This window comes from Rutidosis leptorrhynchoides, chromosome 3 (genome assembly GCF_046630445.1).
Source record: "Rutidosis leptorrhynchoides isolate AG116_Rl617_1_P2 chromosome 3, CSIRO_AGI_Rlap_v1, whole genome shotgun sequence".
Classification (NCBI taxonomy): domain Eukaryota; kingdom Viridiplantae; phylum Streptophyta; class Magnoliopsida; order Asterales; family Asteraceae; genus Rutidosis; species Rutidosis leptorrhynchoides.
The window spans coordinates 49,120,496-49,140,707 of record NC_092335.1 but is presented as its reverse complement, the minus strand read 5'-3'; the positions used below and the strand labels follow the sequence as shown (position 1 = coordinate 49,140,707).

At 32.7% G+C, this 20,212-nt stretch overlaps 1 pseudogene; it reads right to left on the bottom strand.

The window, feature by feature from the left end:
- Positions 1–6,154: 6,154 nt before the first annotated feature.
- LOC139899956 (uncharacterized) overlaps positions 6,155–20,212 on the bottom strand; it is a 30,105-nt pseudogene continuing 16,047 nt past the window's right edge.

Below are 20,212 nucleotides of genomic sequence, written 5' to 3'. Positions count from 1 at the left end.
GTAATTATTGATACGTTTAATACTTTTGTTAATATTGTAATCATTTTTATAATTATCTAACTTTTATTCTTAGATTTTAATAATTTTTGAATGTGGGGTAATATACCAAACTTCAAAAATATGTATATATGTTTGCAGTTTATCTTATGTACACAACAGGGTAAAACAACGCATTTTCAAAGGCTGACATTAAGTTCAGCAAAAGCAACTAATTTTGATGACAAGATGCAAAATATATGTGAAATAACGACAAGACGGAATGAACAAATGATGTACACCATTTATCATTCAGCAAACAAACGCCAATATATTTGGAAACTTTGGTAAAAATTTAATCATTTTCACACAAATCACCCTCAATAATTGAAATTATTCCTGATTTCTTGCAAATGAGGGCATTGCAAGATCTTAAGTGTGGGAAGGGGTTAAATTCTTTCGGATTTTAAATTTTTTTTTACTTTATACACTTGGTTACCATTAAAAATACTAGTAAAGCTGTAGTTGTATTAGAATCTAGTGCTCTCTGATAATAAAGAACAGCCCTGGTCTTATATACTGACTACCCAATTCTAGTAAAATTTTTCAAAATTTTCAATTAAATGAACTCAAAATCATGTTTATACATATTTATGAACGATAAAACTAGGTTTTAACACCGAAATTATTGTTACCTCGGAAAGGACATAAATTAAGAAACAAACTAAAATGTTAAAATTCATTTAAAATGGAATAGAGGACGATAAAAAGGAAAATAAAAGCCAAGTGTGAAAAAATTTACCAAGTTATCTTAAACATATATCTGTAACAAATAACTGAAAATACTTTTGCTTTGGACTAAACTAAACTGTTTTACCCGATAAAAGAAAAGAAGAGATGGATCTACAGGATGAATCAATTCCATCATTAAAAGGAAGTAAAGTCTTCCGAAAAAGACACGCGCTTCTTGATTTAGGTCATGAAGTTGTCGTCCAGACCAGCTGTAGGTTGACGAAAAATCTAGAAAAGTCATCACTAAAATCAGCAGGAAATCCACGGACCTCAGCATTAAACAGGGTCGCCAAGTGGTCAGATTTATCCTAACCATGAGAAGGATTTATCTCGTGCAATGGGGGGCACCATGCAAATTAGCTGGATAAGACTAATGAATCAGATCCCCAGAAAGGATAATCTCCTTAAAGATTAAAAATCAGCTTTTAAGACTGATATTACTCAATCCTAGAGATTGACCTTAAAGATTGAGAATTCAAACTCATGGAATTCAATGATATCTAAACTTGAGCTTGAACGAGAAAATATTTTGATCAAAATTACAAACCGATTTGTTTTCTGAAAACCCTATTTTCAATGCGTTCATTACCATTGAACGTAAAATCCTAGGAATTCACCTGGAATTCATTAGGTCACCTGAACTAAAACGGGTGTCAACCGTAAGAACGGTGGTTGCATAGTGGTCAAAGACAGGACCTTGTGCCATACCGAAAAATCATAAGGGTGAGCTTTACTATTGCTCCTACCAAGGATAGTAATTGCGTCCGACACGTTATAGACCATAATTAAAAGCATGTCAGGGGACATTGCCTTAACAGTTGCTTGTTCAACGCTTTCCTTTACAATCGGACGGTAGTTTACCGAAAGGTAATATACGGGACAAGTAAACTGGACGTGTTGCTTTCCAAGTACAAGGTTAGCAAGTGGGTGACACAAAACCATAAGTTTTGAGCTAAAATTTTCAAATCTGAAACCCACCAAACCCACAAAAATATTTTGCAAACACCGGTAAAGGGTTATTCCGGAAAACTTATCTAGGGTAAAAACTAGATTTAATTTTCAGAAGATCAAATGTTTTCATAAAGATCCAATTTCCTTAATGGATCTAAATTTTTATAGTCATGTGGGACTGTAAACCATATCGTTACTACCATTGTTTATATCACCGTATAGAAATCACTGATGTACAAAGTGTGAAGAATAAAGAAGTGATTCTAGTATTTCAAGACGATATTGCTTGAGGACAAGCAACGCTTAAGTGTGGGAATATTTGATAATGCTAAAAACGAACATATATTTCATAGCATTATTCCTCAAGAAAGACAAGCTTTTAGTTGCAATTGTTCTATTAACAAGTAATATTCGTTTAAATAAAAAAAGGTGAAGACAAAAGACAGATTCGACGAATTGAAGACGCAAACGACCAAAAAGCTCAAAAGTACAAAAGACAATCAAAGAGGTTCCAATTATTGATAAGAAACGTCTCGAAATTACAAGAGTACAAGATTCAAAACGCAAAGTACAAAATATAAAATTGTACGCAAGGACGTTCGAAAATCCGGAACCGGGACCAGAGTCAACTCTCAACGCTCGACGCAACGGACTAAAAATTACAAGTCAACTATGCACATAAATATAATATAATATTTAAATAATTCTTATAATTATTTATATATTATAATAAATAATAAAAACCGTCGGCAAGAAAGACTCCAAAGGGACTGAGCTGTAATTTCATTCTCCGCGACTCGCGGAGTTTGAAGGCAAAAATGCCGCGAGTCGCGGAGCCCCAAAAGTCGATTTTTCCTATAAAAGCAACCGAATTCTGATCGCAAATCATCATCTTTTTTCTTCTTCTCCTCATACGTAAAATATATATATATATATATATATAATTTATATTTTAATTTTAATTATAATTCTAATAATAAGGGTATGTTAGCGAATGTTGTAAGGGTGTAAGTCAAAATTCTGTCCGTGTAACGCTACGCTATTTTTAATCATTGTAAGTTATGTTCAACCTTTTTACATTAATGTCTCGTAGCTAATTTATTATTATGCTTATTTAAAACGAAGTAATCATGATGTTAGGCTAATTACTAAAATTGGGTAATTGGGCTTTGTACCATAATTGGGGTTTGGACAAAAGAACGACACTTGTGGAAATTAGACTATGGGCTATTAATGGGCTTTATATTTGTTTAACTAAATGATAGTTTGTTAATGTTAATATAAAGATTTACAATTGGGCGTCCCTATAAATTACCATATACACTCAATCGGATACGATGGGCGGGGTATTTATATGTACGAATAATCGTTCATTTAACCGGACAAGGGAATGGATTAATAACCACTAGAATAATTAAAACAGGGGTGAAATTATGTACAATGACACTTGGTATAATTGATAACAAAATATTAAAACCTTGGGTTACACTCAGTCGACATCCTGGTGTAATTATTAAACAAAGTATTAAAATCTTGTTACAGTTTAAATCCCCAATTAGTTGGAATATTTAACTTCGGGTATAAGGATAATTTGACGAGGACACTCGCACTTTATATTTATGACTGATGGACTGTTATGGACAAAAACCAGACGGACATATTAAATAATCCAGGACAAAGGACAATTAACCCATGGGCATAAAACAAAAATCAACACGTCAAACATCATGATTACGGAAGTTTAAATAAGCATAATTCTTTTATTTCATATTTAATTTCCTTTATTTTATATTTAATTGCACTTCTAATTATCGCATTTTTATTATTATTGTATTTAATTGCACTTTTAATTATCGTACTTTTAATTATCGCAAGTTTATTTTATCGCACTTTTATTATTCGCAATTTCATTATCGTTATTTACTTTATGCTTTAATTTAAGTCTTGTATTCATTTTTAATATTTTACATTTGGTTTTAACTGCGACTAAAGTTTTAAAATCGACAAACCGGTCATTAAACGGTAAAAACCCCCCTTTATAATAATAATATTACTTATATATATATATATATATATATATATATATATATATATATTTGTATTTTTATAAAAGTAAACTAATATAGCGTTAAGCTTTGTTTAAAGATTTTCCCTGTGGAACGAACCGGACTTACTAAAAACTACACTACTGTATGATTAGGTACACTGCCTATAAGTGTTGTAGCAAGGTTTAGGTATATCTTATCCGTAAATTAATAAAACTTGTGTCATATTTTGTAGTATTTTGTATTAAAAATAATACTATTTCGTACCCTCACGCTACATCATCACTAAGCTCTGGAACTCACTGGTATGCTCGGTAACTGAAGTTCCACTTCTAAGCTTCATGTTGACTAAACGCCTCATCAACAAGGCTTTATTCCGAGCAGTCTTGACCTGGTACATGTCCTCCAACTTTTTCCAGAGGACATATGCGTCTGTCTCTTGTGCAACATGGTGGAAGACACTATGATCAATCCATTGATGAATCTGACCAATAGTTTTTCGGTTTAACTTCTTCCACTCTTTCTCTTTGGCGGAATCAGGATTTGTACCCTTTAATTCAATAGGGTCAAACAAATCCTTACAGCTGAGGAGATCTTCCATCTGAGGTTTTCACAGCGTGTAGTTGGTGGCAGTGAGCATAATCATGGCTCCGGAACATGATCCCGACTCTTCCGTGGACATTATCACCTTACAAATAATTTTTCAACACAAACGGGGTTGAAAAACTTCAGAAAACTCAAAAACTTGACCAACGCCTCTAACCTTGCTCTTGATACCACTTGTTGTGATTAAGAGAGGATCGACTGGACGTTGGTACACACAAATTTGAGAGAAAATAACTCTATTACTCACAAGAATAAATTACAGAGTATTACAAAACTCAAAAAACACAAAAAACACTCTCAAACTAACACACTAAGAATCTCACCACTATCTAGGATGTATTCACTCTTGGTTAGGATTACACTTTAACTCACACACTAACTAGGTGTGATTTCACTTTTCGGAATAATCTACAAATGAGGTTTGCACCCCTATTTATAAAGAAAGTTTGAGGAGGTGAAATGTGTGAACGCTAGTTGTCAAAGTTAACTAGCCGTCATTGTTTTCAACTTTGCTTTTTCCACATGAGTTGTCAAAGTTGACAACTTTGAATATCTAGACGATTCTAGATTATGGCCGGAAGTTATCAAAAACTGTCTGTTTCAAGCTAAAAAATTGAAATTCTCCTGATGTATTGTGTTGTAGATTCAGAGGTATTATGGAATTTTTTTTTTCTTTTTTTTAAATAAAGCACCTGTGGGACGTTTGTTTCCAATAGGTAGTGCGTTGGTGTGTGTTTCGATTATGACCGAGGTGATAACAACTTCTTTACATCTTCAGTTATTTCCAATGGCTGTGTCAATAGCTATTGGAACTTCATAACTATCACCTAGATCATGTAAAACTTGAAAATGAGACTAAATTCTGTATTGTTTTGTTTGAGTACAAAAGAAAAAGACAAAAAAAATATAAAGTAAATGAAATTTTATCACTTTATACAAATGACACAGATATTGCCAACTAACTAAGACCAATAATGGCATTCTTCCTAATTGTGTTATAACTTCATGACCAACAAGGCAATAACTATAACATAACTATAATAATAATAATAAAAATAAATAAATAAAAAGAGGGATAATAATTTCAAATTGAATTGGAGCAAGACACAACTTTAATCAACCAAAATTACAAAACATAATTCTCAATGCAACTACACATCATTATTATACATGAAAACAGATAAGCAGCAGCAGCAGCATCTCTTTGCGGTTACACTTCATCCCCTTACGACATTATAAAATTATTACTGCAGTATACATACATATACTGTTACATATAATTCTATGTAGACTTCGATATTTGATATGTTAAATCCCTGCAACCCAACAGTTAGATACCAAGAATCACACTTCTCAAATTCAATATTCAATAATTCATATAATATTTTGCATAAACATTCAACTATCCACATATATATAAATCCAGATCACAATGAAAGTACCGTAAACATTCAACTATCAACAAATTTATTCTTTAATTGCAGAAATAAACACTCGATCACAACGAAAACAAATACGATAAGTCATGCCACCGTCTGTCAAGCACCCAAGTATGAACTCGAAAGCGCAACAGAACCACCAGTCCTAAGAACAGCATTAGATCCTCATCCACTCCCGGTCAAGGACATCAAACTCTGCACCACGATCTGCAATACGACCTACAAGTTCGATACAAATCTCCTAATAAACCTTTTTATGACGATTTGTCAAAATCGGGGTTAAAGTGGGAGTAATTTCTTTATCGGGGTAGTCATCTTAGTTAGACTGATAACATTCACAATTGCTTAGAGAGCACCCAATATAGATCCCAAGACATATGGATATTCTTCTCCTAAATATTCATACAACACAACCACGAGATGCCCCATGAGTTGTTCTTCCTGGCACTGTTTCATCACCGCTGCAATTCTTGAAATCAGATCCGCAGCCTGTTGTCCGACTTTGGCACTTGTGTTGTTTAGCCGCCACTTTACAGATCCAATAGCCTTCAAATAAGGAGCAGCCCAGACCTTTCCATGGTTAATAATACCCTTTTACAAAGGCTTGAAAACCGAGACAAAGCTCTCAATATCATATGGTTCCGACTTTCTGATTCTCATCATTGAGACCACGTTTAATAATCTTCACAATACAACTTAAGTGGGGAAGCACTGCACACCCTATCAGTATAGCAATTGTTGAACGGTCTTGATACAAGTATGCCTAGATTGCCAAGGTCTCATACTTCGACACACAACTTTTAAACAAGGTAAAACTGCAGGGATTCCAAGTGATGACGCAACAACACTAAAAGCTATTGTAGTGGTACTCCTCACGTAGTCATCATCAATGTTATTAGGTCCAATATGGATGAAGATCCTAGTGCATGAATATGAAATGAATGATATGGATGTGTAGAGAGCATTAGTCAAATGGTCAACATTTTATTCCACAACTCTCTTGAATAACATTACATAACAGTAGCTAGAAGCATTGAGCTAGGAAGCCTTGGGGTCCTATATATAGCCCTCATCTATATGACCCTCACTATAAAGCTTGAAACACAATCAACTCATTCCAGGGACGCAACAATCTCCCCCCCCCCCCATGAGTTGATTGTGTTTCAAAAATAGCCTCCTATGAAAAACATACAAAGTCACAATAAAGGAATTGCTAGAACTAACTAACTCCCCCATGAATTAAGTATGTGTTGTTGATGTAGATCTCGAATCTAAGTATTCTTGTATCTTCAACGGTCTTGAGCAATGCACATCAGAATGCACTTTTCAATCACCAATGTCTATCTTTGTCGATTGCTAATGAAAACTGATCGGACATAAATGCCGATCAAATATTGTTGTTAAGGGTTGAAGTTTGCGCGTATAATTAAGGTTTAAAATGCTATTTCATGAGGTTTTTATAATAAGTGACGATTCGAGACGAGTATTTGTAAAAAAATGGAGTTTAAACGAGAAAAAAAAAGAAAAAACACGTCCAGCCGCAAATTGCGGTGGCCAGGCGCAATTTGCGGCTAGCTGATGGACTTTGGTGCTGACAGGTCAGAACTGGCATATATTTTAGGCCCGTTTTTGCAATCCGGCTACAATTTGCGGCCACCAGGTGCAAATTGCGGCTGGGAAAATTTATGGATATATTTTGAGGCCAAATTTGAGGGTTTTTGGCTTGGGGATTGAGTTATTTGTTTCCTATAAATACTAGCCCTAAAAGCCAAAAACCTCCCCCTAGATATCCATTGTGATTTCCTTGAACTTGCTTGTCTTGAGATGAATATTCGGAATTCTAGAAGCTCCCCTGTCAAAAGTGGGCACTTTTAGAAGTACAATGGCTTTCACAGGTAAGCACACAATCATTAACTCCCCAGTAAAGGATGATCTTCATTGAATTCACTTAACTCCTACCCGAACAAACAATTCTTCAGCTATAGCATCACTCTACTTGATTAGCAAGTTTAGAAAGAACTCGAGAAACTCCCTCGTCAAATTAAAGTGGACTCTCGTCAAAGGTTCGATCATAGGCTCTCAGACAACTCTTGATGATCTTGAACCTACCCAATGATGAAGGATTTTATTTAATTCCCGTTGCTCTTGATGGATTCGCCCTGGGGTGGGGGTTTCCTCCTGAGGGTCGGTGAGATTGTAATGTTCTTTCCAGAAACAATCGGGTGGATGAGTTCCGACATCGTGTTCAGACCACTGTCAGTGACTCCTAACCACCCTTAAAAAATGAGGTTTATTTTTCTTTCTACGCAATTCTACTAGACCGTGTCATAAGGTAGCATCAAGAACGTGTTACAACTGTCGACTAAAAAATAACTACCCTGTTATGTTCAAAAATTTGAGTTGGTTGGGTTTATTTCAAATTGAAATGAAATTATTCTTGTGGCATCAAAAGAAGTTCAAAAATCAACAAAATTAATTGAGTAAAAAACCGGTAGCATATATATTTACTAAATGATAGAGTAAAGCTTCCAATGAGTATTTCTGTAATATGTTGGTATTATGATGTATATAAGGATTAAATTGAGGGAGGGTGTTAAAATTATTGTTAATTGTATCAATCTTAACCTTGTTGATGTTCCTGCTTCCTAACTTGATTTGTTATTCTGTGCAGTTGAGTCGATGTTTTTCTGTTAAGTGGTTGTTAGAAGTTCAGGAGACTGTTGTGAATGATGCTGAAGTTCTAGGGTGTTTTATGCAAATATCATTATTAAATATATCCTTAATTTTATTTCATCATTGAAGTTTCTAGTTAAATACTCTTCTTTTGTGTTTCAGTTTGTATCAAATTAGGGTTTTAGTGTTTAGCTTGATTGTTCATGATTCAATGAACAATAGCTTGTGCATTGAGTAGATTTTGTGTAATAAAGATAGATCCGATTATATTGCATTTACTCTAGTTAATTTGGTACTAAATTAGGGTTTTATGAGTTGGTTGTATACTTTGAGGAGATTATGTGTAACAAATCGCATTTCATCCACCAGTACTCCGATGGCGAGTATGTAATCTATGTCTTCTTGGTTTTTCCCCCCTCTATACTAGTCGACTTATGCAACCGTTTTTCATACTCTTGATTGATTCTTGAACATTTTAGTAACTTATTCTTTTTACACTCTTGATTACTGTCAATTGTTACAAGTACACAATCGAATTCGGCATTTAAATGGAACACCATAGGAACAATTAGAAAGGGAACAACACATAATGAATATATTTTACAAACTTAACTTAAAAACAGAGGATTGGTCATAAGAAGAATACGCTATTTCATTTTGATGAGTAGACAATACTTATAACGATTCAAAAGGTTAGATTCTTTCATGAAGTAAATGCTTCTAATCCCATTCCAAATGATGAATTAGGGGTTATAATTTGCTTTCAATCATTTAGTTGTAACATTTATATTTGCAAGCCCATTCTATAAAGAGGACACCTTAAAATTGGAAGCCAAATATAGAGTGCGGATAATTGTTCATAGAAAGCAAAGTGCGGACGCCTTAATTGGTTTTCTATAATTTGCTTTTTATGAACAATTATCCGCACTTCAGATTTGGCTTTCAATTTTAAGGTCTCCCAATTTTTAGAAAGGGTCTGCAAATACAAACGTTACCATTATAAGATTTAAAGCAAATCGTAACCCCTATTTCATCATTTGGAATGAAATTAAAAGCATTTAATTCTTATAAGAATCTAACCTTTTAAACGGCTATAAGTATTGTCTTCTCTTCAAAATGTAATAATGTTTTCTTCACATGACCAATCTCCTTGTTTTTAAGTTTGTAAATATATTCTTTCTGTGTTGTTCACTCTCCTAGTTGTTTCATTGCTTTTTCATTTAGATGCCAAATTTGGTTGTTACTAGTAACAATCACAAGTCAGTTTAAGAATCAAGAATAAAAAAAATAAGACATTAGAATGAAAATAAGTCATTAAAACAATCAAGTTTTAATCAATCGTATAAAAATAGTCACAAAAGTGAACTAGTATGAAAAAACAAAAATCAAGAAGACATAGATTACATACTCGCCATCATAGTACTGGTGGAGTAAATGCAATTTGTTACATGATAAAAAATCTCATTAAAGTATATAACTCACAAAACCTTAATTTGGTACCAAAATAACCGGAAGAGTAAATACGATACAATCGGATCAATCTTGATTACAAGGAATACAAAATCTACTCAATGCAGAAGCTATTCTTCATGGAATTATGAACAATCAACCTAAACACCAAAACCCTAATTTGTTACAAACTGAAACGAGAAAGAACAATGTCAAAGTAGAAACTTGAATGATGAAAGGTAAGATGAAAATAAAAATAAAATTTAAGATATATTTAATAATGATATTTGCATAAAGCACCTGAACTTTCAGCACCATTTACAAAATTCACATGAACTTCTAACAGCCACTTAATAAAAAAAAAAACAGAGACTTAACTTCACAACAACAAATCCAATAGCCTAGTACCAATTAACTATCATCCCTTCACCGAATGTACGGATCTAGTGGATGCACCAGATGTGTAACCATCAAATGTATTTCTCAATAGGATACAGTGACTTTTAAAAATAAGGATCCGGTAACCATTAGCTATGTCCCGAATCCTTTGAGTTTCAGTAACATCTCAGATCCGGTAACACTTGAGGTTGCAAACCCATTATATCTTGTTTTATTACTTTTATTGGTGACCAACGAATCTAATTCATCACAAAGCAAAATAACATATGAGTGTATCAGATCCGATAACTAATTGCAAATGAGATCGGGAGCCATCAGGATCCAGATCCAGTGAACAAAATCAGAGTCGGTAATAGAGGAGATTCGGTAACCATTGAGATCTGGTAACAAAGTAGATTCGGTAACCAAAAATAAGAATTCAAAAAGAAACTGATATTCTCGAGTGATTTACACAAAAATCACACAAGATCGAATCTTGTCTCTAAATCACTTGCAATATGCTCCTGTAGCTTCGATTTAACAACATTTGTGAAGATTTCTAAGCTAAAACAACATAGAAAAACCAAATTTGATGAAGAACACTTGGTTGTTGCTAAAATTCAATCCCACAATCAAACTCACAAATTTGAGCAATTTAGGTAAGAATTCTTGAATGAAACCTGCTCATATTCATTCGACTAACACTCGATGATCACTTTCAAACACTGGAAATTTGTGAATCGTTCCAATTAAAAAATTGGTTCTAAAAGTGCACAATCAAACTTAGATCTGAGATCTGGATCAGATTAATTAATGATGTTTAATATGATTTGATGTTTCAGATAGCTTCATTAGATATTTAATATCATTTGTGATTTGCTGTTTTATCTTTAGATTGATAAACATCTAATATGAGCTTAAAGGTGAGGAACGAAGATGAACATGAACTATGAATCTGTTGACTTGAATCTTTGATGATGTTGAAGTTTTACAGAGTTTATATGAAGATTAGAAACAAAGGTAATGAATTTATAATCATCAATTATTACTCGATAGATATGTAGTTTGAACAATGAAGATGATACGAAGTTTTGAACGTGAAGTTGATATTGAATGTATTTATGATTTTTGATTTTGTAGATAAATGAAGTATTTATGAAATAACTAATAATTGGAAATGATTTGGTGAAATGATTTGGTGGTTGGGATTAAAAATTCGGTGATATTTGATATTGATGAAGATAGGTTCGGTGATGATGAATTTTGGATAGAAATACATACACAAACATATTTTTGGACTACGAACGGGACTAGATTAGATCTAGAACCCGCTATGATACCAATTATTAGGTCTAATATGGATGAAGATTCTATGAATGTGCATGAATATGATATGAATGTGTAGAGAGCATTAGCCAAATGGTCAACATTTCATTCCACAACTCTCTTGAACAACATTACATATCAGTGGCTAGAAACATTGAGCTAGGAAGCCTTGACTCCTATATATAACCCTCAGCTCTATATAACCCTCTCTATAAGGCTTAACAAATGTTATTAATACTCGGACGCATTGTAACAATCATGGTAGCTAACCTGTAGCCTTACTAAGATTTGAAATGATTTCTCAACCATCTACACGAGCATAATAATAGAGCATAGTAATAGTACCTTGACCAGCAAGTAATCTTTCATGGTCCTCCAAAATAAGCTGTGTAAGCAAAGGAAGAATACGGTTGAACAACGGCCCAACACCAAATTAATGAGACTTATCAATGAGCTGTTCAGAAGTTGTTTTCCTCTGCGCAAGAGTACCATTCTTAACCTTCAACAACAATTTCAAGATTTTTCGTTCTTTCTGCTCGTCTGGAGACAACTCCTCTTCATCTTCTTTGTTCGAAAGTGTAGTGACCCGAACTTTTCCATGTTTATATATATTAATTGAGATTGATATTTACATGATTAAATGTTTCCAACATGTTAAGCAATCAAACTTGTTAAGACTTGATTAATTGAAATATGTTTCATATAGACAATTGACCACCCAAGTTGACCGGTGATTCACGAACGTTAAAACTTGTAAAAACTATATGATGACATATATATGGATATATATATATAGTTAACATGATACTATGATAAGTAAACATATCATTAAGTATATTAACAATGAACTACATATGTAAAAACAAGACTACTAACTTAATGATTTTTAAACGAGACATATATGTAACGATTATCGTTGTAAAGACATTTAATGTATATATATCATATTAAGAGATATTCATACATGATAATATCATGATAATATAATAATTTAAAATCTCATTTGATATTATAAACATTGGGTTAACAATATTTAACAAGATCGTTAACCTAAAGGTTTCAAAACAACACTTACATGTAACGACTAACGATGACTTAACGACTCAGTTAAAATGTATATACACGTAGTGTTTTAATATGTATTTATACACTTTTGAAAGACTTCAATACACTTATCAAAATACTTCTACTTAACAAAAATGCTTACAATTACATCCTCGTTCAGTTTCATCAACAATTCTACTCGTATGCACCCGTATTCGTACTCGTACAATACACAGCTTTTAGATGTATGTACTATTGGTATATACACTCCAATGATCAGCTCTTAGCAGCCCATGTGAGTCACCTAACACATGTGGGAACCATCATTTGGCAACTAGCATGAAATATCTCATAAAATTACAAAAATACGAGTAATCATTCATGACTTATTTACATGAAAACAAAATTACATATCCTTTATATCTAATCCATACACCAACGACCAAAAACACCTATAAACACTTTCATTCTTCAATTTTCTTCATCTAATTGATCTCTCTCAAGTTCTATCTTCAAGTTCTAAGTGTTCTTCATACATTCTACAAGTTCTAGTTACATAATATCAAGAATACTTTCAAGTTTGCTAGCTCACTTCCAATCTTGTAAGGTGATCATCCAACCTCAAGAAATCTTTGTTTCTTACAGTAGGTTATCATTCTAATACAAGGTAATAATCATATTCAAACTTTGGTTCAATTTCTATAACTATAACTATAACGACCCTCATTTTTCCATTCTATATTTTTCCAATATTAAAAGCCCAAATAATATAATTAAAACTTAATGATTAAACTTTAATCAACAATTGTTAAGAGTTAGAAAACATATTAATTAACTTTGTACAAAAATTGACAAGTTAATAAAAGATGAAAATAATAAACTGTTAGTCGACACTCACTGCTAATTAAAATTTATGCATTTATGTAATATTATAACTAATAACCTATAAGTAATAAATAAAAAGTGACATTTATATAAATAATAAAACAATTGGGAACTAAATATATACAAGTCATGAATTAGTAAAAAGAAAATAATACTTATCATGTAGTAAATGTAAAAATAATAATAATAATAATAATAATAATAATAATAATAGTAATAATAATGAGACTAAAAAAATATTACATCCTTATGTTGACTAAAAATAAAGTATAAACTAGTACATCCTTATGTTGACTAATTATAAACTAGTACCACCTATTGTTGACTAAAAATTATAAAACAAAATAAAATCATTAATTAGAACATCCTTATGTTGACTAACACTCTAATACTTGCACTATATAAACACTCCTAGACTCCTAGTTTCTCATTCACAAATCACACCAAAATCCTCTCTCAAAAACAATCTCTCCCTTTCCCTCTCTTGTAAAATTCGAATCTTCAAGCTTGTTCTTCGTGTTCTTCAAGAATCTTCAAGGAGTTCTTCAAGATTTTCAAGGCTTTGATCTTCCATCTTCATCGTGTTCATCTTTTCTTTGTTAATTATCTTGAATCTTCAAAGGTATAACATAAACCCTAAACTATTTACATAAACTTCGATCTTTGTTAATTCATATTCATATTATAAACTTGTTATTCATAAGTATATACATAAACACACCTAGATTTATATATACATATATACATGTAAAAAAAATATATTTTATATATATATATATGTATATATATATATACATATATATACTAATTATATATACATATACATATTAAAACCTTAAACCCTAATTACACCTAAACTATAATTCTTAAACCCTAATTAATTAAACTCTAAACATTTATGAAACCCTAGGACATTAATTACTAAACCCTAGTTATTAATTACTACTTTAATTAACTAACCCTAATTAATGAAACCCTAATACTACTTATACTAGTACTTAACATGTATACGCTATTACTATTACTAGCACCTATAACCTACTACTTATATTGTAGCACAAAAACATTTTGGGATATGTATTAGAGATGTATAGATCTTCGAACTTTCTTGACGAATGGTTTCTATGAGATTCTAGGCAGAGAGTTTGGATTTCCGATTTAAAGGGTCCTATGGCTCAAGCCCCTAGATCTAAATTAGCCATTCGAAGGGAAAGGGGTGATTGGAAGCTTATCTAATACGGCAAGTATCCTAAAATGGAAAACACTGATAAAAGTAGAAACTCTCTAGTCATAGAAATTTAGTAAAATAAGAAACTTTCTAAAAATAGAAACTTTATAAAAATAGTAACTTACTAGGAATAGAAACTTAGTAAAACAAACTATACTTAAACACATACTTAAACTTAAACATGGGCAAAACACTTAACTACTCTTAAATGACAATAGGTTGACTTTCCTGCTCACTCGTTCAACTCTTTATTCCGAGGAATAACTCTCTCTCTACTTACTAAGGTGACTTTCATAGCCCCACTCTTATTGCTATAGCACTTTTTATACTTACTGGGGTGAGACACATGCTGCTTTTATACTTTAAACAACTTAGACACAAGTACGAACCTAAACTGTACTATGACTAGCTTATGCTACTAAGACCCCACAGTGATATTTTTTAATTGCTTTCAGGATAAGGCATTCTTAATTATTGGGGGTAGGCCTATCGGGAGTAACGTCCCCGATACATTTGACCGTGATGTCTTTGTATTACTTAATAATGATTTAAACATGGTGATAAGGTACTGCCAACTTATCATCGGGGCAACAAAACAAACGTTTAGTCTAAAATATCACGAATCAGTACTACTTTTGGATCTGCGAGATCTACTTTTTGATCCTGCGGGAGATCAACTTTACAACTAAATCTTGTGGTCTAAAAACAATGATAACTACTTTTGTTAAACCTATGAACTTCACTCAACCTTTTTGGTTGACACTTTAGCATGTTTTGTCTCAGGTGCTGTTTGATTCAAGCTTTCTTATCTACTACTTATGTGATACTACTTGGACTTAGGATCAAGAGATATCGCATTTATTACTTCTGCATATGAACAATTACTTTATCGTTATTTCCATTATTGTAACGACATTTCATTTTCCGCTGCGTACTCAATAAAGTTAAATTTTCTCATTTAGTATTGTTCTCGTATTATAATATGTTGCTTTATTTGATATTAGTAACGTTTCTTCCAGACCCTATTGGGAGGACGTTACAGATTGGTATCAGAGCATAACCAGGCTGTTATAGAGAACCAGGATTGCATTTTTATGTGTGCCTTACTTGCTAGCTTGGGTGCCTTAGTAATCTAGGAAACTATAACCTTTCCTGCCTTAGACTTAAAGCATTTAGAATTTCCTTATAATCTTAACAATCATGCTTTACCAAACTTGACTTAAAGATTCTAATCAAAGTCTCTTTCCTAATGTAGGACTACAACTTTCCTTGACCATAGTGCCTTTAATTGTTTCCTTTAACTGTTAAATGCTACACTATACTTTAGAAACTTTACTTATCTTAGAATGCCGAGCTAATCTAAGAACTCTGCTCACTTTCCTGAGTACTATCTAATTACACCACCGCATCTAAATGCGACACAATGAGTTCAGAAATTCTTGACATTCATAAGTCATCTACCATGGTTATGTGTATTACATATGTATTACATGAAATCTTATCCATGATTTTGAAACTCTTATAATTGTTACTACTCACACACAAACGTATATAACTCCCTGTTATATCACGTACCTATATGCCTTATGCCTTTATGCATCGGTTTGTGAATCAAAAAATGTCATTGGGTTATCACAGTATACCAATTGAAAGTCTTTAATCAAAAGATTATTAGATTACATACTTATCACTTTATGATCTCGACACGTCATACTGCCATTATTAAAGTATAGACACATCATATCTTATTATATCTTATCGTATCTATCCCAATAGATTTTGTCTAACACTTTTCCTAAATTCCCTCCGTAAATTACGGAAATCTTTTTGCTATATACACGTATTCGAGGAGACGAATATATCATCCAGTATTCAACACTAATCTCATATCAAAAACCCTAATTCCAAACACATAATATGGATTCCTCGAACTCTTCGAGCTCCAATGGCAGCGTAACCGGAATGAACCAACCAATCAGCCATCATCTATTTTGGATGAATTGGGGATGGGTTCGTAGTAAACTTAATCAATGGAGACAAGAAGAAGGTGATCCCTTCCACCAACCGAATTCACCTCTTGGTGAAGAACCTGAAGCACTTACTGGCGAACCCGTTCGGAACACTATTTTCACCCTCATTTCCAGGATATCCAGTCACGAATATATAATATCTAAAATTTTAGATCTTATTCATCCACTTGTCCGAACCGCCAATCATCCCGGAATAATAGAAGAAGTCAACGAGCTTCGCGCTCGAGTAGTGGCTCTGGAGAATATGGTGCGAAACCTACGAACACCCGCAGTAGCACCAGCAGCATAACCAGTACCACCAGTACCATCGGCATCACCACCAACATCACCACCAACATCACCAGCTTCACCAACGAAAACATCCGCATTCCACGCCTCAACATCACACTCAGTACCTCAAACATCAACATCATACGCCCCATAGATACCAAGGAATATTAGTAATAATGAGTTAAGATGTATTGACTCATTCTTCCTGAAGAATTACATATGTATACTTTATATATATGGATTGAAACAATAATAAATCTTTTCATACTAAGCTATTACGTGTGAATCTTAACTAGTATGTACTACTTGATTAATTCATATCATTAATATGCTATGATGTACATCCTTCGTTAATGACTTAACAATCGTTAATCACTGCTTCAACACAATAAACTCCATTTCATAATAAACCAAGTGTATTACTCAAATACATGATTGATTGTATACTTTCATTTTCGATGTACTCGAAACTTTCTAGAAAACATCATTCGTGCCTTATGAATTTTACAAGAATTCCACGAGCACCAACATCATATACTGAGGTATATCAATAACAATGAACGATGAAGTATTGATTCATAACTTCATTAGCGAAATATTTCGCGACAATTATGAAATCTCTAAGGTTTTGGAGATTATTTATTCTCGTTTCAACCGCAAATCAAATGAGTTTAATATTATATTAACTCATTAAATCTATATTATATTTGAAGAATACATATATGAACGTATATCTTCTCTTTTGTACAAACTGTTAATTGTGAAAATATTTTAATGGGTAGGTAATACCCGAGAAATATTTATATCTCACATTAATATGTTACATTGTACATTCTTCAAATTCTGATTCAATAATCAGTAACAATACTACTTACATCCACATATGTATCCGCGCACCAAAGAACAACCATTTTCATTCAAATCAAATTACATATTCCGAATTTGACATATCAGAATTCAAGTAAAGCTATAGCAGATGTTATCTTCCTAAAGATCACTACATTCATGAATTATATTCATTCGTATTCTATGACGAATTATCACATCAAACCACCAAAATTATCATTCATTACTTTTGAAATCAACAACGCCTATTCGTCAACCATTAGATCCATTGACGATTACAATCAGCGTTTAATCATCTAAAAATAAAATTTCTTGAAACCATCTCGGGTTGTCAATCAATGATTCAGATTCATTAACCTTAAGAATTCTGACGAAGCAGCAAATTCTATAGATGTTCTTAAGGGCTAACAGTTTGATAATAAAGAATGGTACGTTGGAAAAGCCCAAAAGAAAATTTGGAACTGAAAAACGGATTGAGCTAACCATGGAGGAGACCAAGGACAAACACAAGGGCCAAACCCTATATTCAAAGAATCCAGGAAATTCTGAATCCGGTGAAATCTTTAGAGAATATCTTGCTCCAAAGTCATGTTAGAAGCTTGCGGAAAATTTTTCTTCATCAACTTTCGAACTTAGAAATTCCAAAATATCATCATAAATATCCTCTATATTTCGGAAGATATCTTCATAACGATTCATGTCCGCAATTAAGTATCTCTTTGCGATATCTTTATAAAGGAAACTGTTTTAGTTTCTATATTCTGTAAAATTCGAGTTTAAATTATAAATGCTTTGAAAAAGTGATTGGGAATTGAAGCATAAGTTAATATAATATAATGACGTCAGGCCAACGTGATTATATTACAGTAAGTCATGCTAAGTTTTTAATGGAAGATGATGATTCATAGATTTTATAATCATCATTTTCCATGTTACACGACTCTTACATTCTATTTAACCTCTAAACATATCAAGAAAATATTTTTCTTGATGATTCGGTCTTTTCCGGATATTCTGGTAATATGACAAATCAAATTGTGCTATTACCTTTCCTTTCTACTTTATATATTATGATCATTCGAAACTTCATACCTATGAATTCTGGACCATTACTCGCTTGACTTGAAGTCGAGAAGAAGAAACAAAAGCATAAAGCTCCGACATATAAGGGAAAATATAAAGCCCGATAACGACTCCGAAATTACAAACCGTGTATATCAATGCTTATAGCAATATAAAGACACGGGATAATTAAAAACACTATAACCCCAAGAGCATAGTAGAAGTAAACAGATTCCTCTGGCGGTAAAAGAAAAAGAAGAATGACTGCATAGATGGTCAATATAATAACCAGGATCAGAACTGGATTAAGCATTTTCTTAATCTTTTGGAAGTTTGAATTGAGAAAGAAAGTATAGAAGTGGTGAAGATAATGAAACGAAAGAAGCTAATTTATAGCAAAATTCCAAACACATCAATCGAGGCAAATCACCGCATTTAATCAAACAAATCTCAAAATTTCGTAAATACCGGAGAATCAAATCTTATAGATTACGAATATTTCCTTTAATTCCTTGAATTCCGGAAATCAATCGTGACTACGTCAAAAGTTAAGGCGAACATTTAATTTTCTCATTTCACTCTTTTATGATAGCTTCATTTATACTCTTCCTATAAACGAATCGTTTTATCCATATTATTCAATAGTGATAAAACTTTATTTTTCAACTTATATTCATCATTAAAATATTCTTGTTGTAAACAATGAAGATCTCTATCAAATTTCATGACTGTGATTTTCACGAACTCCTCTTTGTTTGTCTGCCCTAATATTGTGGCATAAAATGCTCAAGGTTTTAAATGAGCTCAATACTATTCATAACACATTTCATGTATCCAATTTACTGAAATAACTTGTATAACATCATCATTTTGAATGATCTTCGCATTAATGATAAAATGCACTTCGTTGAATAACCTATAGAAATCATGGAAGGAGAGGTCAAACAAACGCGTAAAAGCAATATACCTATCGTTAAAGTCCGTTGGAATTCGCGTAGGGGCCCCGAATATACCTGGGAACGCAAAGACCATATGAAACGGAAATATCCCCATCTCTTCTCAACTGCTGATGCAAACGAGGAAACTACCTAAAAACTTCGGGACGAAGTTTTCAATAACGGGGAGGTACTATAACGACCCTCATTTTTCCATTCTATATTTTTCCAATATTAAAAGCCCAAACAATATAATTAAAACTTAATGATTAAACTT